Below are 22,629 nucleotides of genomic sequence, written 5' to 3' on the forward strand. Positions count from 1 at the left end.
GAAACATCCCCCAGGCTGTGGCTAAGCCATGTCTCCGCAGTATCCTTTCGGGACTAGTGTAGCAGGGGATACAACCCGTCGGCTTTGGACAATGACGTCAGAAGTCGCCAATCGAGAAGCGATTCTTCTTAGTGTTGTAGCTCCCTTCAGTGGCTGATAAGTGTTTTTTGGCTTTTTAAAAAAAAATCTCACGAGATAGAACAAACAGATCCACTTTATTAAGCAATCAGTAAAAAAACGAAACTGAAACATAACAGCAAAAGCGAAAATGGTAAACTGCTCTCTGGCGACTTGTGACGTCATTGTCCAAAGCCGACGGGTTGTATCCCCTGCTACACTAGACCCATCCTTTCTTTCAGGAGTACTAGTTCTGCATGGTTCGCAGGAGAGCTTCTGTAAAGTTTGGAAGGTAGGAGACGAAATACTGACAGAAGTAAAGCTGTGATGACGGGTCGTGAGTCGTGCTTGGGTAGCTCAGTTGGTAGAGCACTTGCCCGCAAAAGGCAAAGGTCCCGAGTTCGAGTCTCGGTCCGGCACACAGTTTTAATCTGCCAGGAAGTTTGAATTCTTCACCACGCTCGTCGTTAGTCAAAGGCAAACTATCTTGATTTTTAAACACATTTGTAGTGCATATTACACCCACATGCGTATTTGTATCTTGTGTTTCTTTACCAAGAACTTCTTCGTAGGTAATTTCCCTATAGTGGTATTTTATTCGAGTATTTAGAGACTACAGCGTTGGATGAAATATTAAATACATATCCGAAATTACGTTAGATGCTGCAGATTCTCTTTAACCGTACTAGGGGCACAAACTCTTTATGTAGTACTGAAGAACACAATTTACCTCCACACTTAACAATTTTTCATAATGTAGCTTCGACATATTTTTCTCTAATTCGTTTTTAGATTTGATCTTAAAACTATTCCTCCAATTATTCGATTGGTGGTTTTATCCCTTTTGTAGCCTAGAGTTCTTAACATGTGTATCTAAACGGTCGGTAATATTAACAATTTCCTTTCTCACTTTTGTTATTGTCTGTGGAATCTCCTGTTTGTGCTTTTTGCTAACCTGTTTCACGTTCTCATTTTCATTATTTTTCTAGTTTTGTGACTGGTAGCCAAATTTTCTTTCAGTTCAGTTTTTAATTCTGAAATAGTAACAGTTAAAGGTCAAGTGTAGATAGCGATCCATTTGAGGAGAGCGGTTTGAACGATTTTTGTATTAGACGTATATAGATCTAATGGAGAAAATTATCTATACAAAGTTATTTCGTTAGAGTGTAATGTTGTAGCCCATTCTGTTCTGAAGAACTCATCTGTAGCGTAGCGCGTTTTCTCTGCTATGTTGGAAGGTGACGATTTTGGTTGAGAGTTGAAGTGAACGAGAGTCATTACGAAGTAAAGATTGTGCTAACAGAACGATCTGTAGCGTAGCCTAGAACCTTCCTTCGGTCCCTATTTAAATCTCTTTTAATTAAAAATAACTAAAGCTGCAAGATAAAATCACAGTGTATTTTGGTGTATATTGTGCACTTACACTATCTTTATGTCAGTCAATATATATTTTTTACTTTTTTATTTGCATGATTTCAGTTTTCCGCGTTTTGGGCGGAAAACCTTTTCATGTGAAGGTTCCACTTTTTTGCCGGTTATCGTGAGTATCTCGACGGTCAGTTATTTCCTGATGATCTAATCTACGCTTTCTGCATGGCGGCGTCGGACCATCGGCGTAGTTGTTAACATCGAATATAGAACTGAGCATTCGGAAGGCTAACATGAAGGTATTTGTCTGATCTGTAGCCTTCAGTGGAAGTGAAACAGACAAGACGATTGAATTAGATGATTAGATTATATGTGTTTTCCGTTCCAATTGAGCCATAGTGAGGAGATTCTCCAGTGAGGTAGTACATGTCAGAAAAGAGAACACAAAAAACATTTAAAATGGGAAACAAATGTGCTAATCTACCTTCAACAGATCCCAAGTGGAATGAGGAATGAAAGTTTAGACATACTTTCGATTGTACTCGCATTATTTAACCCCCCACCTCTCTCTCGCTCGCTCGCGCGCGCTTGTTCTACTAAAAACATTCAGTTCATTAATGGAGTAGGAACAGTTGGCTAGCAGTAAATCCCTTACGCTCCTCTTAAACTGAAATTTATCAGTAGTTGTGCTTTTTATGGCTGCTGGTAAGTTATTGAAAATGCGTTTCCCTCAATGATGGAAACTTTCTTGCACCAAAGCAATTAACTTCCAAATTTTTGTGAAGATTATTCGTGTTTCTACTACTACTTGCATGAACTGGGCTGTTGGTTTGAGAATTCATTTTTTTAATGACAAATTTTACAGGGAGAAGATATCTTCTATCTCCGCCATGTTAAATTGACCTATTTCAATGTCCCTTCTCTCAAGATGTATAATATTAAAGGTAGAACACGAAACATTTCTCACATGCATTTACACTATTTTCTAACAAGCTGACTTGTTCCATGAATGATACATTAAAAGTGTAATTATGGAACACTTTAGAAAGACACATTTTGCGGGCAAATTTCAAAAATAGAAACGACACAGGGTTCTTTATAAAATAGCTAGAAAGCATTAGAAATGTTAATTCATGCACGTGCAGACAATTGCCCGTTAGAATTCCGTTGTTCTGAGCTAAATGGTTTGAGAGAAAAGGTACATTTAGTTAGAAAAATTACGGAAAATTGAATTTAAACTTTATTGCACTTTATGATGTCTGTGCACTATTTAAATACATAATTTCTTTCACTGCATCTGTCAGATTTCTGTTCCATTTGTTTGCAAAAAGCGCACAATGAAGATGATTTTTTTTTTTAATTTTGTAGGTTGAATCATTAAGTTCATAATGGCACGTAAAGCTTTTCTCTCTCTTCCAATAGTACGCATGCCATACAAGAAGTTAACATTTTGTCATGATATTCCCTATTGTATTTCTTGCAAGTCCTCCGCAAGTTTTCTTTATAATTTTGTGGGTCGATTTTGGCTTTATTTTTGTGCAGGAACAAAATACACCTGATACGTTATTACTGTAGGAAACAAGTGACTACGAGACGTGAAACAGTGTAGCCAATAGGTGAAAGCTCAAAGCAACGGGAAAAGGTGTCCCTAGGCTTATTAGCACAAAGAAGAGAAACAAATGGGCATGTCTTACATAGCAAGCTGCCATGTAAACCGACACTTAGGACCTTCAGATAAGGATTTAGACTAAAATGATTTTTATATTCGCAGAAAGTAAAAATCAAACTGTCACAATTACCAATAAAAAATTTATATTTTCATCGTTTTCGAGGTACCTTCCGCCCTTTGGAATAAATATACTGCGAATCATTAGTTAATATCCTGGTTCCCAAAACAGGAGACGACTAGAAATTTCTGTAATGTGTTGGTGTAGAAGAATGCTAAAAGGCTTAGATCGAATAACTGATGGGGAGGTACGAAATCAGAGAGGGAGAAAAGAAATTGACAGAAAGAAGCGATCTGGTATAAAGGGCATATTCCAATTCCACCCGTCCGCTTTGGTGCATGACGTTCTACATGGTGGTCATCAGTTTGCGTTTCGAAGGATGTTAGTGGCCTTATTAAACATTACCTGTGATTGTCTTCGTTTCTGGTGCAGTCTACAATGTTCGCTACAATTTTTTCCAAACATATCGTGATGAACAGTGGTGTGATTTTGGGAGGAACCTGAGAGCACAGCATAAATTGCCGTTAAAGAAACGAGTAGCGATTATATTTTTATCTTTCTTATCCTACACATTTTTGCCTTTTTTCTTTTTTTTTACTTTGGCACGATTTCCGTTAGTTAGGTTAGGAAAAACTCAGCACAATTTAAATTGTTGCGAGTGAAACGTATAGTGATTATAATTGTCATTTTTTTATTTATTTTACAATAATTTGGCAACTTTTACAATGTTGCAAGTATGTTGACATTGAGGTTAGTCTGGAAAAAAAATGCAAGCAAGATCTGCAGCGGATGGGCACTTGGTGCAGGGAGTGGCAACTGACCCTTAACATAGACAAATGTAATGTATTGCGAATACATAGGAAGAAGGACTCTTTATTGTATGATTATATGATAGCGGAACAAACACTGGTAGCAGTTACTTCTGTAAAATATCTGGGAGTATGCGTGCGGAACGATTTGAAGTGGAATGATCATATGAAATTAATTGTTGGTAAGGCGGGTACCAGGTTGAGATTCATTGGGAGAGTCCTTAGAAAATGTAGTCCATCAGCAAAGGAGGTGGCTTAGAAAACACTCGTTCGACCTATACTTGAGTATTGCTCATCAGTGTGGGATCCTTACCAGGTCGGGTTGACAGAGGAGATAGAGAAAATCCAAAGAAGAGTGGCGCGTTTCGTCACAGGGTTATTTGGTAAGCGTGATAGCGTTACGGAGATGTTTAGCAAACTCAAGTGGCAGACTCTACAAGAGAGGCGCTCTGCATCGCGGTGTAGCTTGCTGTCCAGGTTTCGAGAGGATGCGCTTCTGGATGAGGTATCGAATATATTGCTTCCTCCTACTTATACCTCCCGAGGAGATCACGAATGTAAAATTAGAGAGATTCGAGCGCGCACGGAGGCTTTCAGGCAGTCGTTCTTCCTGCGAACCATACGCAACTGGAACCGGAGAGGGAGGTAATGACAGTGGCACGTAAAGTGCCCTCCGCCACACACCGTTTGGTAGCTTGCGGAGTATAAATGTAGATGTAGATAGTAAGTCGTCAGTGTAACAACTAGTAACATTATTTTTAATTTTGGGTCTTACAAATACCTACCTTTTTTTTTCGAATGTGACGTCGTTGAGGCGCTGCATATGTGAAATAGACTGTTCTTTTACACGTTGTGTTGTTATTAGTCGTGATACGTGTGTGTGTGTGTGTGTGTGTGTGTGTGTGTGTGTGTGTGTGTGAGAGAGAGAGAGAGAGAGAGAGAGACTGACTGTTTACTCTTCGTGTTTTGCTGTCTCGGTTAATACATACAGATAAAAACGAATACCGCAGTAGACTAATCTGGCACCACTCTACAGAGTGGGGCACGTTAAATTCCACTTCAGAAATCATTTTGCTTGTAACGTAAAACAAACGGACTCTGCCTGTTGCCATTGGTTGTCGGATTTCCACGTGATGAGCAGCATTTGTTTCACCCGATTCTACCTGCACATTGCAAAAACGAAATTCCAAATATCTGCCGGAACGCAAGAGGAAATGCTCCTGACGACCCAAAGGACATAGTAATTTGCGAGGGCTTTTTTCCGATTATTTCGTTGTTTTCTGGAAGCGTATATGGCATCCCTGTTTCCTTTCGAGCTATATATGGCAAACGAACTATTCGTTTGCAGTTATGCTGTTCTTTGATTTATTTTGCAGATATTCGTTTGTGCAAGTGTCTGTTGACGTGGTTCTTTTAGTTTTGGGGAAGTGCCTATCAACGCTGTCCTCCACTGAGTTACATAGGTTCAGAGTAAGTTGCGATTATCGTTGTGTGATTCTATTATGTTCTCGTTCGCTTTATTTTTGAAAAATTTGTGGCCGAGCGGTTCTAGGCGCTTCAGTCGACTGATGACCTCAGATGTTAAGTCCAATAGTGCTCAGAGCCAAGAATTTGTGTGTCACTATTCAGTTTATCCGTTTCTTTTTTTCCTTCGTTTGACGTATGTAGGTCAAGCAAAATATTCGATTTCTGTTGGGTGTTTGTTGCATTCTTCTTTTAGGTTTATTCTGGATCAATTTGTGTATGTTATTTTGTTTGTGATTTTTTTATGGTGGGGATTTTTGATATCGTTGTTTTCTTTGGGCTATATAGGCCCAGGATACACCGCGACTGATACTTTTCTTTTATATTCTGCGGTTTTATTATGGAGGAATCACTACGCGTTAATTACTGAATGTATCATTTTATGCGGGTGTGTGTGATACCGTTGTCTTCGCTTGAGCTATATAGGTCAAGCGAAGATTTCAGTTCAAACTGTGCATTTTTTTTAATTTTCTGGCTGTATTAATTAATTAGCATTCATATGTGCTATGTGTGGGTTCTCTTTGGGAGGGGGGAGGCACGGGGCCTGTCTTCTAGGAAAGCTGCGATTCCATTTGTTGGCTTTCGGTGGGGTGTGTATAGGTATCGCTGTTTGCGTTTGAGTTCTAGATCAAGCTAAGAATTTTTTCGGTTTATTTTAGAGGTGATTTAGTGTGGAGGAATTTGTTTTTGTCGATTGAGTTGTTCTTTTATGGCTCTGTAGCTAGTATCACCGTCTTCTTTTGAGCTATGGAGGTCTAGTGTAAACTCCAATTCCACTTCTTGGCTTTGACCCGCGACGTAAATACGTTGTGTTGTGTAAAGCCGTTCGTGTATGCTCCGTGCATTTGAAATTTTCATTTCCAAGTAAGTGGGGACGCACTCTTTCTTTGTTTGATTTCGTTTGTAGTAATGCTGTCTAATCTTATGTAACAATCTGTCAGTCATTCAATTTCAGTTGTGCGATTTCTATATTTTTATGTTTGGTTAGTTCTACACGAATTCATGTCTGTAATTTCTCGATTAACTTGTTTTCGTGAGGGGAGTGTCTGGTATCCCTGCCTTTAAGCTATATAGGTCAACCGAGTTATTTGATTCAAGTTTTGTATTTCCTGTATATTTCCATTCCCTTTATTCTTTATGAATTCGCATGTCCCATTTTTCAAATTTTTTGGTGCTCAATGATCTAATATCCATTAATAATTTTTTTTGATTTTTCCCTGGCCCAAACCCCCTCATCCCATGGTTGTACCATTAATTTCAATTTATTTGCTGACTGAAATACTTGATGAGTTTTACTTTTATTTTTCAGCATAGTGGTGTACCTTGTGGTCGCCATCTTGAAGAGTGTAATCTGCCTGTTATTAAACGTTTTCAGTGATTGTCTAAGTAACTAAGTTCAAAGATCGTTTTTCTTCTGATATGACGTCAGTGTTCAAAGTAGACCGACGGAATCGGAACTTATTCTGTTCCCGCGATCGGTGGTTAGGACACATCCTGAACTATAATTGAATCGTCAGTTTGATAAAGAAGGAAGTATCAGGGGCAAAAAGAAGGTAGATGGGGACCAAAACGTAAACAGGTACAAATGGCTGTAGGTTGTATTAGTTTCACGTATGTGAAAAGCGTAGTGCGTGATTGCTGCGTTAGACTGGTCTTCGGACTGAAGACAATAGCTTACAAGGTGGTCCAGAAGACACTAGGCAGTTGGTTAAAAGAAACAAAACACGTAGTACAAAAAATGGCTCTGAGCACTATGGGACTCAACTTCTAAGATCATCATTCCCCTAGAACTTAGAACTACTTAAACCTAACTAACCTAAGGACATCACACACATCCATGCCCGAGGCAGGATTCGAACCTGCGACCGTAGCTGTCTGCACTACGTAGCTGAAGTGTACTGGCTTAGATTCAGTCGTACAGTGTGTCTTGGATCCACTAGAGCTGCAGGTTTCCTTTCCCAGGATTCCGCACATCAATGTACAGGGTGTCCGAAAAGTCTTTCCCTGATCACATAAATTGATAACTCAGGCTAGAAGTAATATACAAATATGAAACTGGTGTCTCATTGTTTACAAACAATCAAAGTTTTTTTCACACATCAGTAATCTTCCACATGAGCACCCTTGGTAGCACGTAGCACATCTAGGCGATATTCAATTTCCGTTTGCCAACATCACTGGAGGGATCGATTCAACGACTGTGGTTATCCGTTGCCTCAGAGTTTCAAGATCTGGTACACCTGTTCGGTAGACCTCGTCATTGACATAGCCCCATAAAAAGAAGTCTAATGGGGTTATGTCAGGAGAGTGTGGAGGCCAAACCGTTGGCCCATAACGACCAATCCATCGCCCAGGAAAGGTCATATCGAGATAGGCACGGACGTCCAAACCCCAATGAGGCGGTGCACCGTCTTGCTGAAACAAGACATTGGGGTGATACTGAAGCAGCTGACGAACAGCATACAGTAGCAACATGTCCAGATACACTGCAGATGTGATGGTAGCCTCAGCGAAGAAGAATGGCTCGATAATTCGATCGTGCAATAGCGTGCACCAAACATTCACCTTCGGACTGCCTCTGGTGCACTCCATGACCTCGCCAAGGGGTTGTGAACCCCAAATGCGCAGATTTTGGCGATTCACTATTCCACTCACAAAAAGGTCGCTTCGTCGGAGAAGGAAATACGTCTGAGATAACCATCATCGTCCTCAATACGTGATAGCATTTCGACCGCAAAGTCATATCGACGTGTACTGTCACTGGGCGACAAGGCCTGAACGATTTGCACTTTTAGCCGGTCGAAGTGGCCGTGCGGTTAAAGGCGCTGCAGTCTGGAACCGCAAGACCGCTACGGTCGCAGGTTCGAATCCTGCCTCGGGCATGGATGTTTGTGATGTCCTTAGGTTAGTTAGGTTTAACTAGTTCTAAGTTCTAGGGGACTAATGACCTCAGCAGTTGAGTCCCATAGTGCTCAGAGCCATTTGAACCATTTCGATTTGCACTTTGTATGCACGAAACAATAAACGTTTGTGTAAAATGTCATGGAGAGAACTTTTTGGCATCTGTAATTCACGTGAGGCCCTGCGCACCGGTTTCTTCGGACTTGGCAGAAAAGACTGCCTTACAGCTTCCGCCCTGTCTGCTGAGGTTCTTGGTCGACCAGATCTCGGAAGGTCAGCAACCGATCCTGTGTTCTTGAACTTCTCGTACCAGGCTTTAATGTTCTTGACATCAGGTGGATTCCTTCCAAATGTTGTCTGGAAGTGTCTCTGCACTGTGGTTGGTGATCGTGTCTCATGGTACCACAGGACACACTGTGCCTTTTCCTGGTTGGTTAACATGGCTTCTTGGGCACTGCCCCCTCACCCACTACTTACGTACTGCGAACCTAAACCAGAAAAAAACTTTGATAGTTGTTAACAATTCGACACAAGTTTCATATTTGTATCTTACTTTTAGCCTGAGTTATCAATTTATGTGATCAGGGAAAGACTTTTCGGACCCTGTATAAACGGACCTTTACAGGATGGCTTTGTTGCCTGTGTGTCTCACTGTTACGACCCCTTTTTTTCTCAGGACCGGGTGTACGTATCAAGCTGAAATTTGTTACATACTAAGGCCTATGGTTCCTTCGGGGTTTAAAAATTCTAACCTTTTTTTGTCACTGTAATCAAAAGATACCGCCATGTATGCCACAAATTTTGATAGTCGAAAACTCACTCATCAAAACGTATAGGGTGCTTCCTGTTGACCTAGAATCGTGTAATTCGCTGCGAAGCAAAGTTTCACAGTACAAGTAAAGTAAAATATCTGAAACTCCTTAAGCTGTAATTATAGCACACACAAAATATCTTCCGCCGTTTGAACATATGCTACATTCATCGCCCGTCAGAAGCACAGCAGATGAACACTGCTGCAGGCAAACATAAAATGTAAGTTGCATACATGTTTTAGTAAGTAAATAAAATGTTTCATCAGATCTTCTCTCTGAATTATATAAAGTGAAATCCCTTGCTCTGATTTTGTATCTACCTACTGTAGAGATTTTGATATCGTATTTGAAATCTCGGGACCGGTATCTTAGCAATATCGATATCAGGCAAAAATAGTTGAGACTCTAGATTCCCAGGATGAATGAACTAACCCTACGTGCGCGTGCCTTTTTTTAATACCAGTACTTGATTTGCATTGTCTCCAATAAATATTCGTATTAATAATTTGTGACTATCCATCATAGTTGTAGCTCCAAATTATGTTTCCCAATGCAATTAAATCTGTTAGTTAAAGCTACCCGTCTTTCTTACGCTGCAAGACATAGTATCATTGTTGTTCAAACGTCACACGATTTTTCACTGGTCGAGGCCGACATGTGGCATCGCACTGGTAATTTCAACTGCAGTGACTTGCATACCTAAATGACGGTGGGTCAACAGGTAACTGAGATACAAGCTGTCAACACGAACGATTGATGTAACATGTAATTGTAATTGCTGAGCTGTAAGGTCCCATCTTCTAAATATTTAAATTGTATGGTGGTGTTCGTTTTCATAGTACCGTTGGTTTCCAGATAAATTACAGAAAAGTACTGCACCCCTCTTGCATTTTTCGTACCTTACATACCAAATAAGTGACTAACGAGCATCAAAATACTGGCAGATTTCTCCACCGTCGCATAAAGAGGAACATTCGATACAATTGTCCGTTCATCCTAAGAATAAACCGTATGTAAACATCACACCATGTATTCTCCCGCGTTTATTTGAATCTCATTGCATGTCGTCCCATGTGGAGCGGAAGCCGAGCTGTGACCAGTACAGTCAAGTACGATCATAAGGATACGTTTTATGCAGTGTTACACGCGTATAGACTGAGCGATAATGCGGGACAACAGCTCTACCGGCGCATTAAATTCGGACAGTACTGGCCAGCCAGCAAACTAACCCGCAACGTGAGCAGTTGCAGTTCAGACGTAAAACGAGACCAGCAAAGAAACAATATAGCTTGGAAGGTCATTTAATTTTTAAAGAGAATGGAATAATATTCGGAGGAATTCCAGTACCACCGCGCGCTTCTTTGGCGACCAGACGGAAAGCATGAAGTGCACTCGTTCTCAACTGGCATAGTATTCTAATTACAGAAAAGAGTGGTGAAATTTTCTAACTTAAACATAGGGTAATTTTTCTGAGCGAGTTGTGTGTAATGCAAAAGCATACTGCAGGAATTTCACCGTACTGTTGAATACTGAAGGTATTAATTAGTCAGTAGTCGGGTACTCTCTCTACATCTACATCCATACTCCGCAAGCCACCTGACGGTGTGTGGTGGAGGGTGCCTTGAGTACCTCTATCGGTTCTCCCTTCTATTCCAGTCTCGTATTGTTCCTGGAAAGGAGGATTGTCGGTATGCATCTGTGTGGGCTCTAATGTCTCTGATTCTATCCTCATGGTCTCTTCGCGAGATATACGTAGGAGGGAGTAATATACTGCTTGACTCCTCGGTGAAGGTATGTTCTCGAAACTTCAACAAAAGCACGTACCGAGCTACTGAGCGTCTCTCCTGCAGAGTCTTCCACTGGAGTTTATCATCTCTGTAACGCTTTCGCGATTACTAAATGATCCTGTAACGAAGCGCGCTGCTCTCCGTTGGATCTTCTCTATCTCTTCTATCAACCCTGTCTGGTACGGATCCCACACTGCTGAGCAGTATTCAAGCAGTTGGCGAACAAGCGTACTGTAGCCTACTTTGTTTTCGGATTGCATTTCCTTAGGATTCTTCCAATGAATCTGTCTGGCATCTGCTTTACCGACGATCAACTTTATATGATCATTCCACTTTGAATCACTCCTAATGCGTACTCCCAGATAATTTACGGAATTAATTGCTTCCAGTTGCTGACCTGCTATATTGTAGCTAAATGATATGGGATCTTTCTTTCTATGTATTCGCAGCACATTACACTTTTCTACATTGAGATTCAATTGCCATTCCCTGCACCATGCGTCAATTCGCTGCAGATCCTCCTGCATTTCAGTACAATTTTCCATTGTTACAACCTCTCGATATACCACAGCATCGTCCGCAAAAAGCCTCAGTGAACTTCCGATGTCATCCACAAGATCATTTATGTATATTGTGAATAGCAACGGTCCTACGACACTACCCCGGGGCACACCTGAAATCACTCTTACTTCGGAAGACTTCTCTCCATTGAGAATGACATGCTGCGTTGTGTTATCTAGGAACTCTTCAATCCAATCACGCAGTTGGTCTGATAGTCCATATGCTCTCACTTTGTTCATTAAACGACTGTGGGGAACTGTATCAAACGCCTCGCGGAAGTCAAGAAACACGGCATCTACCTGGGAACCTGTGTCTATGGCCATCTGAATGTCGTGGGCGAATAGCGCGAACTGGGTTTCTAACGATCGTCTTTTTCGAAACCCATGCTGATTCCTACACAGTAGATTTCTGGTCTCCAGAAAAGTCATTATACTCGAACATAATACGTGTTCCTAAATTCTACAACTGATCGACGTTAGAGATATAGGTCTATATTTCTGCACATGTGTTCGACGCCCCTTCTTGAAAACGGGGATGACCTGTGCCCTTTTCCAATCCTTTGAAACGCTACGCTCTTCTAGAGACCTACAGTACACCGCTGCAAGAAGGTGGGGGGGGGGGGGGGCGGCAAGATCCTTCGCGTACTCTGTGTAAAATCGAACTGGTATCCCATCAGGTCCAGCGGCCTTTCCTCTTTTGAGCGATTCTAATTGTTTCTCTATCCCTTTGTCATCTATTTCGATATCTACCATTTTGTCATCTGTGCGACAATCTAGAGAAGGAACTACAGTGCAGTCTTCCTCTGTGAAACAGCTTTGGAAAGAGGCATTCAGTATTACGGCCTTTAGTCTGTCATCCTCTGTTTCAGTACCATTTTGGTCACAGTGTCTGGACATTTTGCTTTGATCCACCTACCGCTTTGACATAGTACCAAAATTTCTTAAGATTTTCTGCCAAGTCAGTACATATAACTTCACTTTCGAATTCATTGAACGCCTCTCGCATAGCTCTCCTCACACTACATTTCGCTTCGCGTAATTTTTGTTTATCTGCAAGGCTTTGGCTATGTTTATGTTTGCTCTCAGCTCATTCCTTAACCGAATCCGAGAAACACATTGCCTTGCTGAAAGTGTCACTTGCTACGTTGATAACGAGCCTATGAACAACAGAACCCACGAAACCAACCAGGAGCCGCGTTTTCTGTTCTATGACGAGCCGTTCTGCGTATATCCCGCCAAAGTTCTGCATGAACGTGTGGAAAAGCTGCGTGCGTTTACTGCCAGTACGTCTGGCGGCTTAACGCTCTCGTTACTTCTCGGGCCAAATCCCGCAACCTGGCTCTACATTAAGTTCTGTTGGGTTCATATTGTAATGGTACAGTAGTAAATATAAAAACACAGCATTTGTATGATGTGCTCGATGTTGTGAAAATGATTTTCATGTTTCTAAGAGATTGACAGGAAGTGCAAAATGGCTAAGCAGGGATGGCTAGAGGACAAATGTGAGGATGTAGAGGCTTATCTCACTAGGGGTAAGATAGATACTGCCTACAGGAAAATTAGAGAGACCTTTGGAGAAAAGAGAATCACTTGTATGAATATCAAGAGCTCAGATGGAAACCCAGTTCTAAGCAAAGAAGGGAAAGCAGAAAGGTGGAAGGAGTATATAGAGGGTCTATACAAGGGCGACGTACTTGAGGACAATATTATGGAAATAGAAGAGGATGTAGATGAAGATGAAATGGGAGATATGATACTGCGTGAAGAGTTTGACAGAGCGCTGAAAGACCTGAGTCGAAACAAGGCCCCGGGAGTAGACAACATTCCATTGGAACTACTGACGGCCTTGGGAGAGCCAGTCCTGACAAAACTCTACCATCTGGTGAGCAAGATGTATGAGACAGGCGAAATACCCTCAGACTTCAAGAAGAATATAATAATTCCAATCCCAAAGAAAGCAGGTGTTGACAGATGTGAAAGTTACCGAACAATCAGTTCAATAAGTCACAGCTGCAAAATACTAACGCGAATTCTTTACAGACGAATGGAAAAACTGGTAGCAGCCGACGTCGGGGAAGATCAGTTTGGATTCCGTAGAAATGTTGGAACACGTGAGGCAATACTGATCTTAGAAGAAAGATTAAGGAAAGGCAAACCTACGTTTCTAGCATTTGTAGACTTAGAGAAAGCACTTGACAATGTTGACTGGAATACTCTCTTTCAAATTCTGACAGTGGCAGGGGTAAAATACAGGGAGCGACAGGCTATTTACAATTTGTACATAAACAAGATGGCAGTTATAAGAGTCGAGGGGCTTGAAATGGATGCAGTGATTGGGAACGGAGTGAGACAGGGTTGTAGCCTCTCCCCGATGTTATTCAATCTGTATATTGAGCAGGCAGTGAAGGAAACAAAAGCAAAATTCGGAGTAGGTATTGTAATCCATGGAGAAGTAATAAAAACTTTGAGGTTTGCCGATGACATTGTAATTCTGTCAGATACAGCAAAGGACTTGGAAGAGCAGTTGAACGGAATGGATAGTGTCTTGAAAGGACATCAACAGAAGCAAAACGGGGATAATGGAATGTAGTCGAATTAAGTCGGGTGATGCTGAGGGAATTAGATTAGGAAATGACATTTAAAGTAGAAAAGGAATTTTGCTATTTGGGGAGCAAAATAACTGATGATGGTCGAAGTAGAGATGATATAAAATGTAGTCTGCCAATGGCAAGAAAAGCGTTTCTGAAGAAGAGAAATTTGTTAACATTGAGTATAGATTTAAGTGTCAGGAAGTAATTTCTGAAAGTATTTGTATGGAGTGTGGCCATGTATGGAAGTGAAACATGGACGATAAATAGTTTGGACAAGAAGAGAATAGAAGCTTTCGAAATGTGGTGCTACGGAAGAATGCTGAAGATTAGATGGGTAGATCACATAACTAATGAGGAGGTATTGGATAGGATTGGGGAGAAGAGGAGTTTGTGGCACAACTTGACTAGAGGAAGGGATCGGTTGGTAGGACATGCTCTGAGGCATCAAGGGATCACCAATTTAGTATTGGAGGGCAGCGTGGAGGGTAAAAATCGTAGAGGGAGATCAAGAGATGAATACACTAAGCAGATTCAAAAGGATGTAGGTTTCAGTAGGTACTGGGAGATGAAGAAGCTTGCACAGGATAGAGTAGCATGGAGAGCTGCATCAAACCAGTCTCAGGACTGAAGGCCACAACAACAGGATACTTATCTACCTCTGTGGTATAAAACGATGGACGTAGTCCACATAAAGAGGATTTGGTTTTTCATTTTTGTCTTAAAAAATTACTTATGTTTTCTTAATTTAAGCAACTTTCATAAAACATCATAATGAAAAATTTGTATTTGAAATGAAAACAGGGATTTCGCGTCCATTATTTTATTAGATTCAAGAAGACGTGCATTAATCATAAAAATGATAAGTTTTATAATTACGAGATGTAGTTATTTCAAATTGAACGATAAAAAAGTATTTGGAATATAGGAATCAACGAACCATTAACTGCACGTGTGTCACATTCCGTTGCGCTGCCGGCTGCGTTACACATACTGTTTGGGATTATAGGTCAACCGTATTTCATACAGTGGCTGGGAAAAGTTCAAAACCGATTATCTCCGTAAATTTATGAAAAACTTTAAGTACAGCCTATTCCACGGCGTTTTTAACCGTATTCCACACGCATGCTTCACCACGGAACAGAAAGCAGCCTCAGCCATTTTCATACTACACATCAACAGCGCGACAACCTGAACACAACGCTCCAGAGGCTATGACTGTACACGATTTTTGAAATCAAAGCTACGTAGCTACTGCGTGATTAAGAAAAACGTTGATGGCTGTTAATACATTTGAATATCTTAAAGTTCCATTTAAAGTAACTCAGTAATAATATATCTAATGCATAAATAGGACCTACTCCAAAGAGCGTAACACTACTAGTGTACGTGTACTGCTGCTTCTGACCAATCATCGCGTTTGTGTTTGTTTACAACAGGTTTATTCTTACGATGAACGGATTATAGTCGTAGTCTATGACCTGCGATATTGGAAATACGCATCAAACGTCTTAAGCGACATGGCGACAATAACGTAATATCAGTGACGATTTCTTTCAAATGGGTTCAGTTGCAGGTCAGTGTGTGTTCACATTCGTCCGTGTTGCCAGCTCACAGCCAAAGTGACTCATTCTAACCTAGGATAGACCTCAGGCTAAGGTACAGATCAGCCTGTCACCGTCACAAAGGTTTCAAAAGGGGAGGGGGAGGGAGGGGGTTCAGCAAAATTGTGTCTCTAGTACCACACAGTAGCCCAAATTATTTCCAGTTTGTGCTCTGTATCAGTAAAAGCACCGTATTTTCCATTCCTGCGGCAAGTCTATTAACTCATTGGCGTATACAGCCGGCCGCAGGTTTCAAGTCCGCTATTACATTACCGTGAGATGTCCCGAGCAGCAACAGCTTCTTCTTAGTGGTTCGAATGGCTCTGAGCGCTATGGGACTCAACATCTGAGGTCATCAGTCCCCTAGAACTTAGAACTACTTAAACCTAACTAACCTAAGGACATCACACACATCCATGTCGGAGGCAGGATTCGAACCTGCGTCTTCTTAGTGTTTCGACTTCTTTGTTAGTAGCTTGCATGACAACTTGTATACCGTTGGAAATCCGAGATATCGATCTGTTTAGTGATGTATAATACACAATATTTCTTTCGATATTTTGCGAGTTAAAGCAATCGTTTTCAGGTTTTGTTAAGCCGCCCCCTTCCAATCTTATCGAGAAAACTCCCTCCAAAAATTGTAAAGTGTGTAAAAAATAAGGAAGAAGAAAAGTAATACAATATGAGGGTGAGAAAGGTCAAGTGGCGCAGCACGTATCTGTGTTTCTCCAGGTACACCACACCAACCAAAACTTCTAAAACAATATTATCTACACTTAATCATCACTGCAATAAATAGGAATGATAAATTTGTAAAGAATTCTTACCAAAAAATTATGACTCTGTGAAAAGTGTGTAACACAAAACATGCAGATTTTTCGTAAATTTAAATAGTAAGTGGAGGGGAAAAAGTTGGTAAGTCAATGGGTCAAGTTGCTTCTGCAAACAGTGTATTCATGGTATAATAAACATTTCGTTTTGATGTGCTTGAAATTTTCGAAAAAAGTGTCTGGGAAACGTGCCAAAGTCGAAAGGCAAAACTGTACTCATACTAAACATTAGTGTGTATATTCGTTTGAAATGATTTTCCTAAAGCCCTTCTGATACGCTTGAAGTTAGTCCGCAGTTCGGTTTACTGTGTCGTACAAAGTAAGCCAATAAGATACCTTTGTCAGGAGGACACATAATGTCATCTTGGATGGAAAGTTCATCTGTATCTACATCTACATGACTACTGTGCAATTCACATTTAAGTGCTTGGCAGAGGGTTCATCGAACCACAATCATACTATCTCTCTACCATTCCACTCCCCAACAGCGCGCGGGGAAAAAACGAACACCTAAACCTTTCTGTTCGAGCTCTGATTTCTCTTATTTTATTTTGATGATCATTCCTACCTATGTAGGTTGGGCTCAACAAAATATTTTCGCATTCGGAAGAGAAACTTGGTGACTGAAATTTCGTAAATAGATCTCGTCGTGACGAAAAAGTCTGTAGTATCGGTAGCGAGACCGACACAGTGAAGTTTAGCTGAAAAAGAAAGCTTGACTAACGCGGTAGCCGATAGTGCACGGCATACAGTAGACGGGCGTGAAGTCTGGAACATGAGAACTTATGAATGAATAAGAAGAAAAGTATGTAGATGCTTTTTACTTATCTTTTCTTTATTCCTTGGAATACATCGCTCTTGAATACTAGTAAGCTATAGGCACTGATACAATTGGCTCCTTGCTAGTTCGTAGCCATTAACTTCTGATGGCTATTCTGTCTCTCGGCTAATGAGAGAAAAAGGCTTCGTACAACTGGGCGATAGCTAGGTTCGCGTACAACTGGGCGGTAGCTTGGTTCTCGTACAACTGGGGTCGAGTCCACTATCGTATCACGAGACCTGCCTTGGTGGTGGCGCTAGGTCTGCGATCACAGTGGCGACACGCGGGTCCGACATGTACTACATGGACCGCGGCCGATTTAAACTACCACCTAGCAAGTGTGGTGTCTGGCGGTGACACCACATTCCTCCCCCGCAAATCGGCGAACGGTCGTGTAATAAGGCTTCCGCCCGCCGTGGGGAGGACCACATGTTGACGTATGCGATGAGGTGGGGAGCCTAACAACAGGCGAGGCTGTGCCACCCGCACCCGGCCATCCGGTCCGAGGGGAGCTAGGAAACGCCTGCAAAACTAGTCCAGGGTGCACGTCAACATGCGGTGTATGCGCCCGTAAAGAGACAGGAGGTCCTGAAGGGTCAACGTCCATGGCGTCGGGGTAGCCGACGCGCGATGACGTCATGTGGTCCGGAGCGGGCGGGCGTTCCATGGCGGAGGACAGCTGGTCACGGGAAGCGATCGGCGGCGCGTGACCCTGGGAGGCGCTTGGCGGCTGCAACGAAGCGTCGAATGCGGTCGGCGGCGGCGGCGGCGGCTGCTGCTGCTGCTGCTGCTGCGGCGGCGGCGGCGCGTCGCCATGGGGCAAAATGGAAGGCATCGTCGGTAACACCTGGGGATGAGGCGAGCCAGTAGATGGGTCCCCAGGGCGCTGACCGGACGGCACCGTCGCTGAAAGCAGACGGGGAGCGGCAGAACCCGAGCGACGACAGAGGCGCAGCTGATTGAGATGCCGACGCACCTCACCAGAGGCCCCCAAAACCAAATACATCGCGCGGCCGAGGCAGCGAAGAATGCGCCCTGCGAGCCAACGCCGTGAACCTCGATAGTTGCGATAAAATACAACGTCGCCTGGAGCAAAAGCAGGAGTCTGCCGCTGCGCAGGAACCTGATGCGGCGGATGCAGCAAAGACATCAAGGTGCGATGAGGACGACCGTGGAGCAACTCAGCCGGCGAGCGACCATCTCGGGGCTGAGAGCGATACGAAGACAAAAAGAGCAACAATGCGTCCTCCCGAGAATGCGACTCTTTCAATTTCAACATCTGTGACTTGAAAGTCCGGACCAATCGTTCAGCGGCACCGTTGGACTGAGGCGAAAACGGCGCGGATGTCAGATGTTGAATACCATTGGCCTGGCAGAATGACTGAAATTCTGCGGACATGAATTGTGGGCCATTGTCGGAAACAATAGTCTGCGGAAGACCTTCAATGCAAAAGATAGCAGACAACGCTTGGATGGTGGCGGAGGACGTCGTGGAAGACATCCGGACAACAAAAGGAAAATTACTGAAGGCGTCGACCAGAACCAACTATCGAGCATTCCAGAATGGACCAGCAAAATCAATGTGCAAGCGTTGCCAAGGGGAAGTGGCTTTTGGCCATGCAAAGACTTTCCGCGGCGGTGCGGACTGTTGTTCGGCACACGCCGGGCACGAAGAACACATATTCGTAATCGCAGCATCGATTCCGAACCAAGTACAGTGCTGACGAGCAAGTTGTTTCGTTCGCACTATACCCCAATGTCCTTGGTGAAGAAGCCGTAAAACAGAGGACTGTAACGAACGTGGGACCACGACTCTGGACTGATCATTATCAGAACGCAACAACAAAACACCACGTCGAACAAAAAGTCTCTCCTTGTGAGCAAAGAATCTGCGAACCAACGGATCCTCGATCCGAGACTTTGACAAAGGCCATTGCGTAGCAACAAAACGCAAAACAGTAGCAAGGACAGGGTCAGCAGCTGTGGCTGTAGCGACACGACGAAAATCAATCGGAAACGATTCGACCACTTCATCGGTTTCCGAATCAATGAACATGCAAGCAAGTTCGGAAGAATCGAATGCTTTATCCTCAGCAACAGGCAAACGGGACAACGCATCGGCGTTTCCGTGCTTAGCAGTGGACCGATACAAGATATCGTAGCGGTACTGCGAGAGGAAAATAGACCAGCGAATGAATTTCTGCGCTGTACGTGGAGGTACAGGCTTGGTCGGATGAAAAAGCGATGTCAAAGGTTTGTGGTCTGTGATGATGGTGAAGTGACGACCATACAAGAAATCATGGAACTTAGTAACACCAAACACGAGAGCCAAAGCTTCTTTCTCTATCTGTGAATAATTTCTTTGCGCAGACGAGAGCAATTTGGACGCAAAGGCAATAGGGCGATCATGGGAGCCAACGTGGTGCGCAAGCACAGCACCGATCCCGAAATCCGATGCATCTACCATCAACAAAAGGGGTTTCTGGGGATCGAATGGCGTAAGGCAAGTATTAGAAAGCAACGCCGATTTCAACTGGCGAAAGGCGCGTTCACATTCCGGCGTCCAGACGAACGGAACACCTTTACGGCGTAAGCGATGAAGCGGAGCTGAAATGGAAGAGGCATTGCGCACATATTTATGATAATAGTTAATTTTACCCAACACACTCTGTAGCTGTTTCAGATTTTGAGGGGAAGGCAAATCGTGTATGGCACGGAGGTGCTCTGGACTTGGATGTATGCCTTGGGCATTAATGACATGTCCCAGGTATGGTAAGTCACGAGCAAAAAACACACATTTGTCCTTCCTCAAGCGAAGACCATTTTGCCGCAAGACCTGAAATAATGTTCGTAAGTTCGCAAGATGATCTTCTTCTGTCTGTCCGGAGATCACTATATCGTCCAGATAGTTTGCTGCAGTAGGGACCGACGCACAAATAGTTTGTAAATATTGCTGAAACAAGGCAGGGGCGGATGCACACCCGAAAGGCAGTCTTTTGAAGCGGTACAATCCAAGATGCGTTTTAACCACCAATACGCGCTGGGATTCGTCGTCCACCGGTATTTGCAAGTACGCATCGGCTAGGTCCAACTTTGAAAAATATTTTCCCGGGCACAGTTTAGCAAAAAGATCTTCCGGGCGGGGCAAAGGAAAAGTAGCAGTCACTAGCTGTGGATTCACTGTGGCCTTGAAGTCCACGCAAAGTCTCAATTTTCCGGAAGGTTTTGGCAAAATGACTAAGGGTGAGGCCCAGAGAGAAGCTTGCACACGTTCAATTACACCCTGTGATTCGAGATCGTGTAACGTTCTTGCGACCTCATCACGCAATGCGTGGGGAACATTGCGCGCCCTGAAAAATTTCGGTTGCGCGTTTACCTTCAGTTCTAAATGTGCTTCATAGTTTTTAGCGCAACCCAAGCCCGGTGCAAAAATGTCTGCAAATTCGTCACACAGCCGAGAAACACTGTCTGTAGGCACAGTCTGATTCACTGAGAGGACCTGATTTACAATAGACATGTTAAACAACTTAAATAAATCTAGACCAAATAAGTTCACTGCAGAAGAAGAACGAAGAACGTAAAATGACACAAGTTTTGTTTGTCCCTTGAATGTTGCAAGAAGGCTGCACTGTCCTAACACAGGAATTTTCTGTCCGGAATATGTAGTTAGCTTAACATTTGCGGCACGCAACGGAGGTGCGCCCAGTTGTTTGTACGTGTCGTGATTGAGCAATGAAACTGCAGCTCCGGTATCGAGCTGGAATGGTATCACTTTGCCTTCAAAGTCTAAGTCCACAAAAAGTTTATTATCCTGCTGACGACAAGAGCGACTGTTTTGTGCAATTGGAACAGACACTGGGACAGAATCACTTGCTAATTGACGTGATTTCCGGCGACGTCGACGCACAGTTTTTGTGGGACGATCACAGTCACTGTTAGAGAAAGTGTCACTGGACGAAGCGGAATTAACGACATGAATGTCCATAGGCGAAGGTCCACGAGCCTGAGTGTCCTTGGTTCGATTCCGGCGCGAAGCAAAGGGCCTGGAACGATTGTAATTGTCTGATCTGAGCTTTTTCCGGCAAACACTTTGAACATGTCCTTTCTTATTGCAGAAAAAGCAAATAGCTTGGCGTGACGGGCAATGTTCACGCGAATGTCTAGTAGCACACCGCGGGCATGATTTCACTGCATTTGTGGGCCGGCGCGGCACACCTGGCTTAGCACGCGGCGGTCGCTGTGTGTCCGTGCGCGAGGCCCGGTTACCGGGTCGCACAGCGCGTCCAGCGGGCCGGTTAATGTTACACACGGCTGGCGAAGTTTCAAAAGATTCCTGAGCACAGTCCAGTGTGTCCTGTCTATCCAATATGTCTATCACTTGTTGAAGGGAGGGATTAACTAGTTTCAAAATTTGCTCCCGTATGCGAACATCAGAAACGTTCTGTGCAATTGCATCACGCACCATTGTATCTGAATAAGAAAGACCACAGTCACATTCAAAGGCACAGTCCGTAGTAAGTCCTTGCAATGTTGCTACCCACTCCCTATTAGTTTGACCGGGCGTACGTTTTGTACGAAAGAACGTATACCGTTTTGCAACCACATTAACCGTTTCTTTGAAATAGGCATCTAATGCAGACAAAATTTCCTCGTAGGACAGAGTTGCTACGTCTCGCCGGGGAAACAATTTCACTATCACACGGTATGTGGACACACCGACACAAGAAAGCAAAAACGGCTGCCGCTCATTACCTTGAATTCTGTAGGCCGCAAGGTGAAATGCAAACTGACGAGACCACTCTTGCCAGGTCTCATCGGCTGCCACGTATGGTCGAAAGGGAGGTGCAACAGCGTTCAGTGGCAGCGGTAGCGAAGAAGCGGCGGCGGCCGCATCGGTTTGAATGGTACGTTGACCCTGGACGAGCTGTCCAAGGGCATCCAGTAACGCCTGCGTCTGCTGATTCTGCAAGCGATAAAATTCGGACAGTACATCTGGAGAATGTGGCGAAGCCATGACACAATTAAATAGAAACAATCAGAACACTTGAAACGTCATCAATGGTACAAACAAAGTAATACAAACTCTTTATCTCGTCGCCATATGTAGTATCGGTAGCGAGACCGACACAGTGAAGTTTAGCTGAAAAAGAAAGCTTGACTAACGCGGTAGCCGATAGTGCAC

The 22,629-nt window shown here is 43.2% G+C and overlaps 1 non-coding gene across 1 annotated transcript; it reads left to right on the top strand.

The window, feature by feature from the left end:
* Positions 1 to 462: 462 nt before the first annotated feature.
* Positions 463 to 537, top strand: Trnal-caa. The gene has a single exon. It is a non-coding gene; the product is annotated as a tRNA-Leu (tRNA).
* The last annotated feature ends 22,092 nt before the right edge of the window (positions 538 to 22,629 follow it).

The sequence above is a fragment of the Schistocerca piceifrons genome, chromosome 10 (assembly GCF_021461385.2).
Source record: "Schistocerca piceifrons isolate TAMUIC-IGC-003096 chromosome 10, iqSchPice1.1, whole genome shotgun sequence".
In the NCBI taxonomy this organism is placed as follows: domain Eukaryota; kingdom Metazoa; phylum Arthropoda; class Insecta; order Orthoptera; family Acrididae; genus Schistocerca; species Schistocerca piceifrons.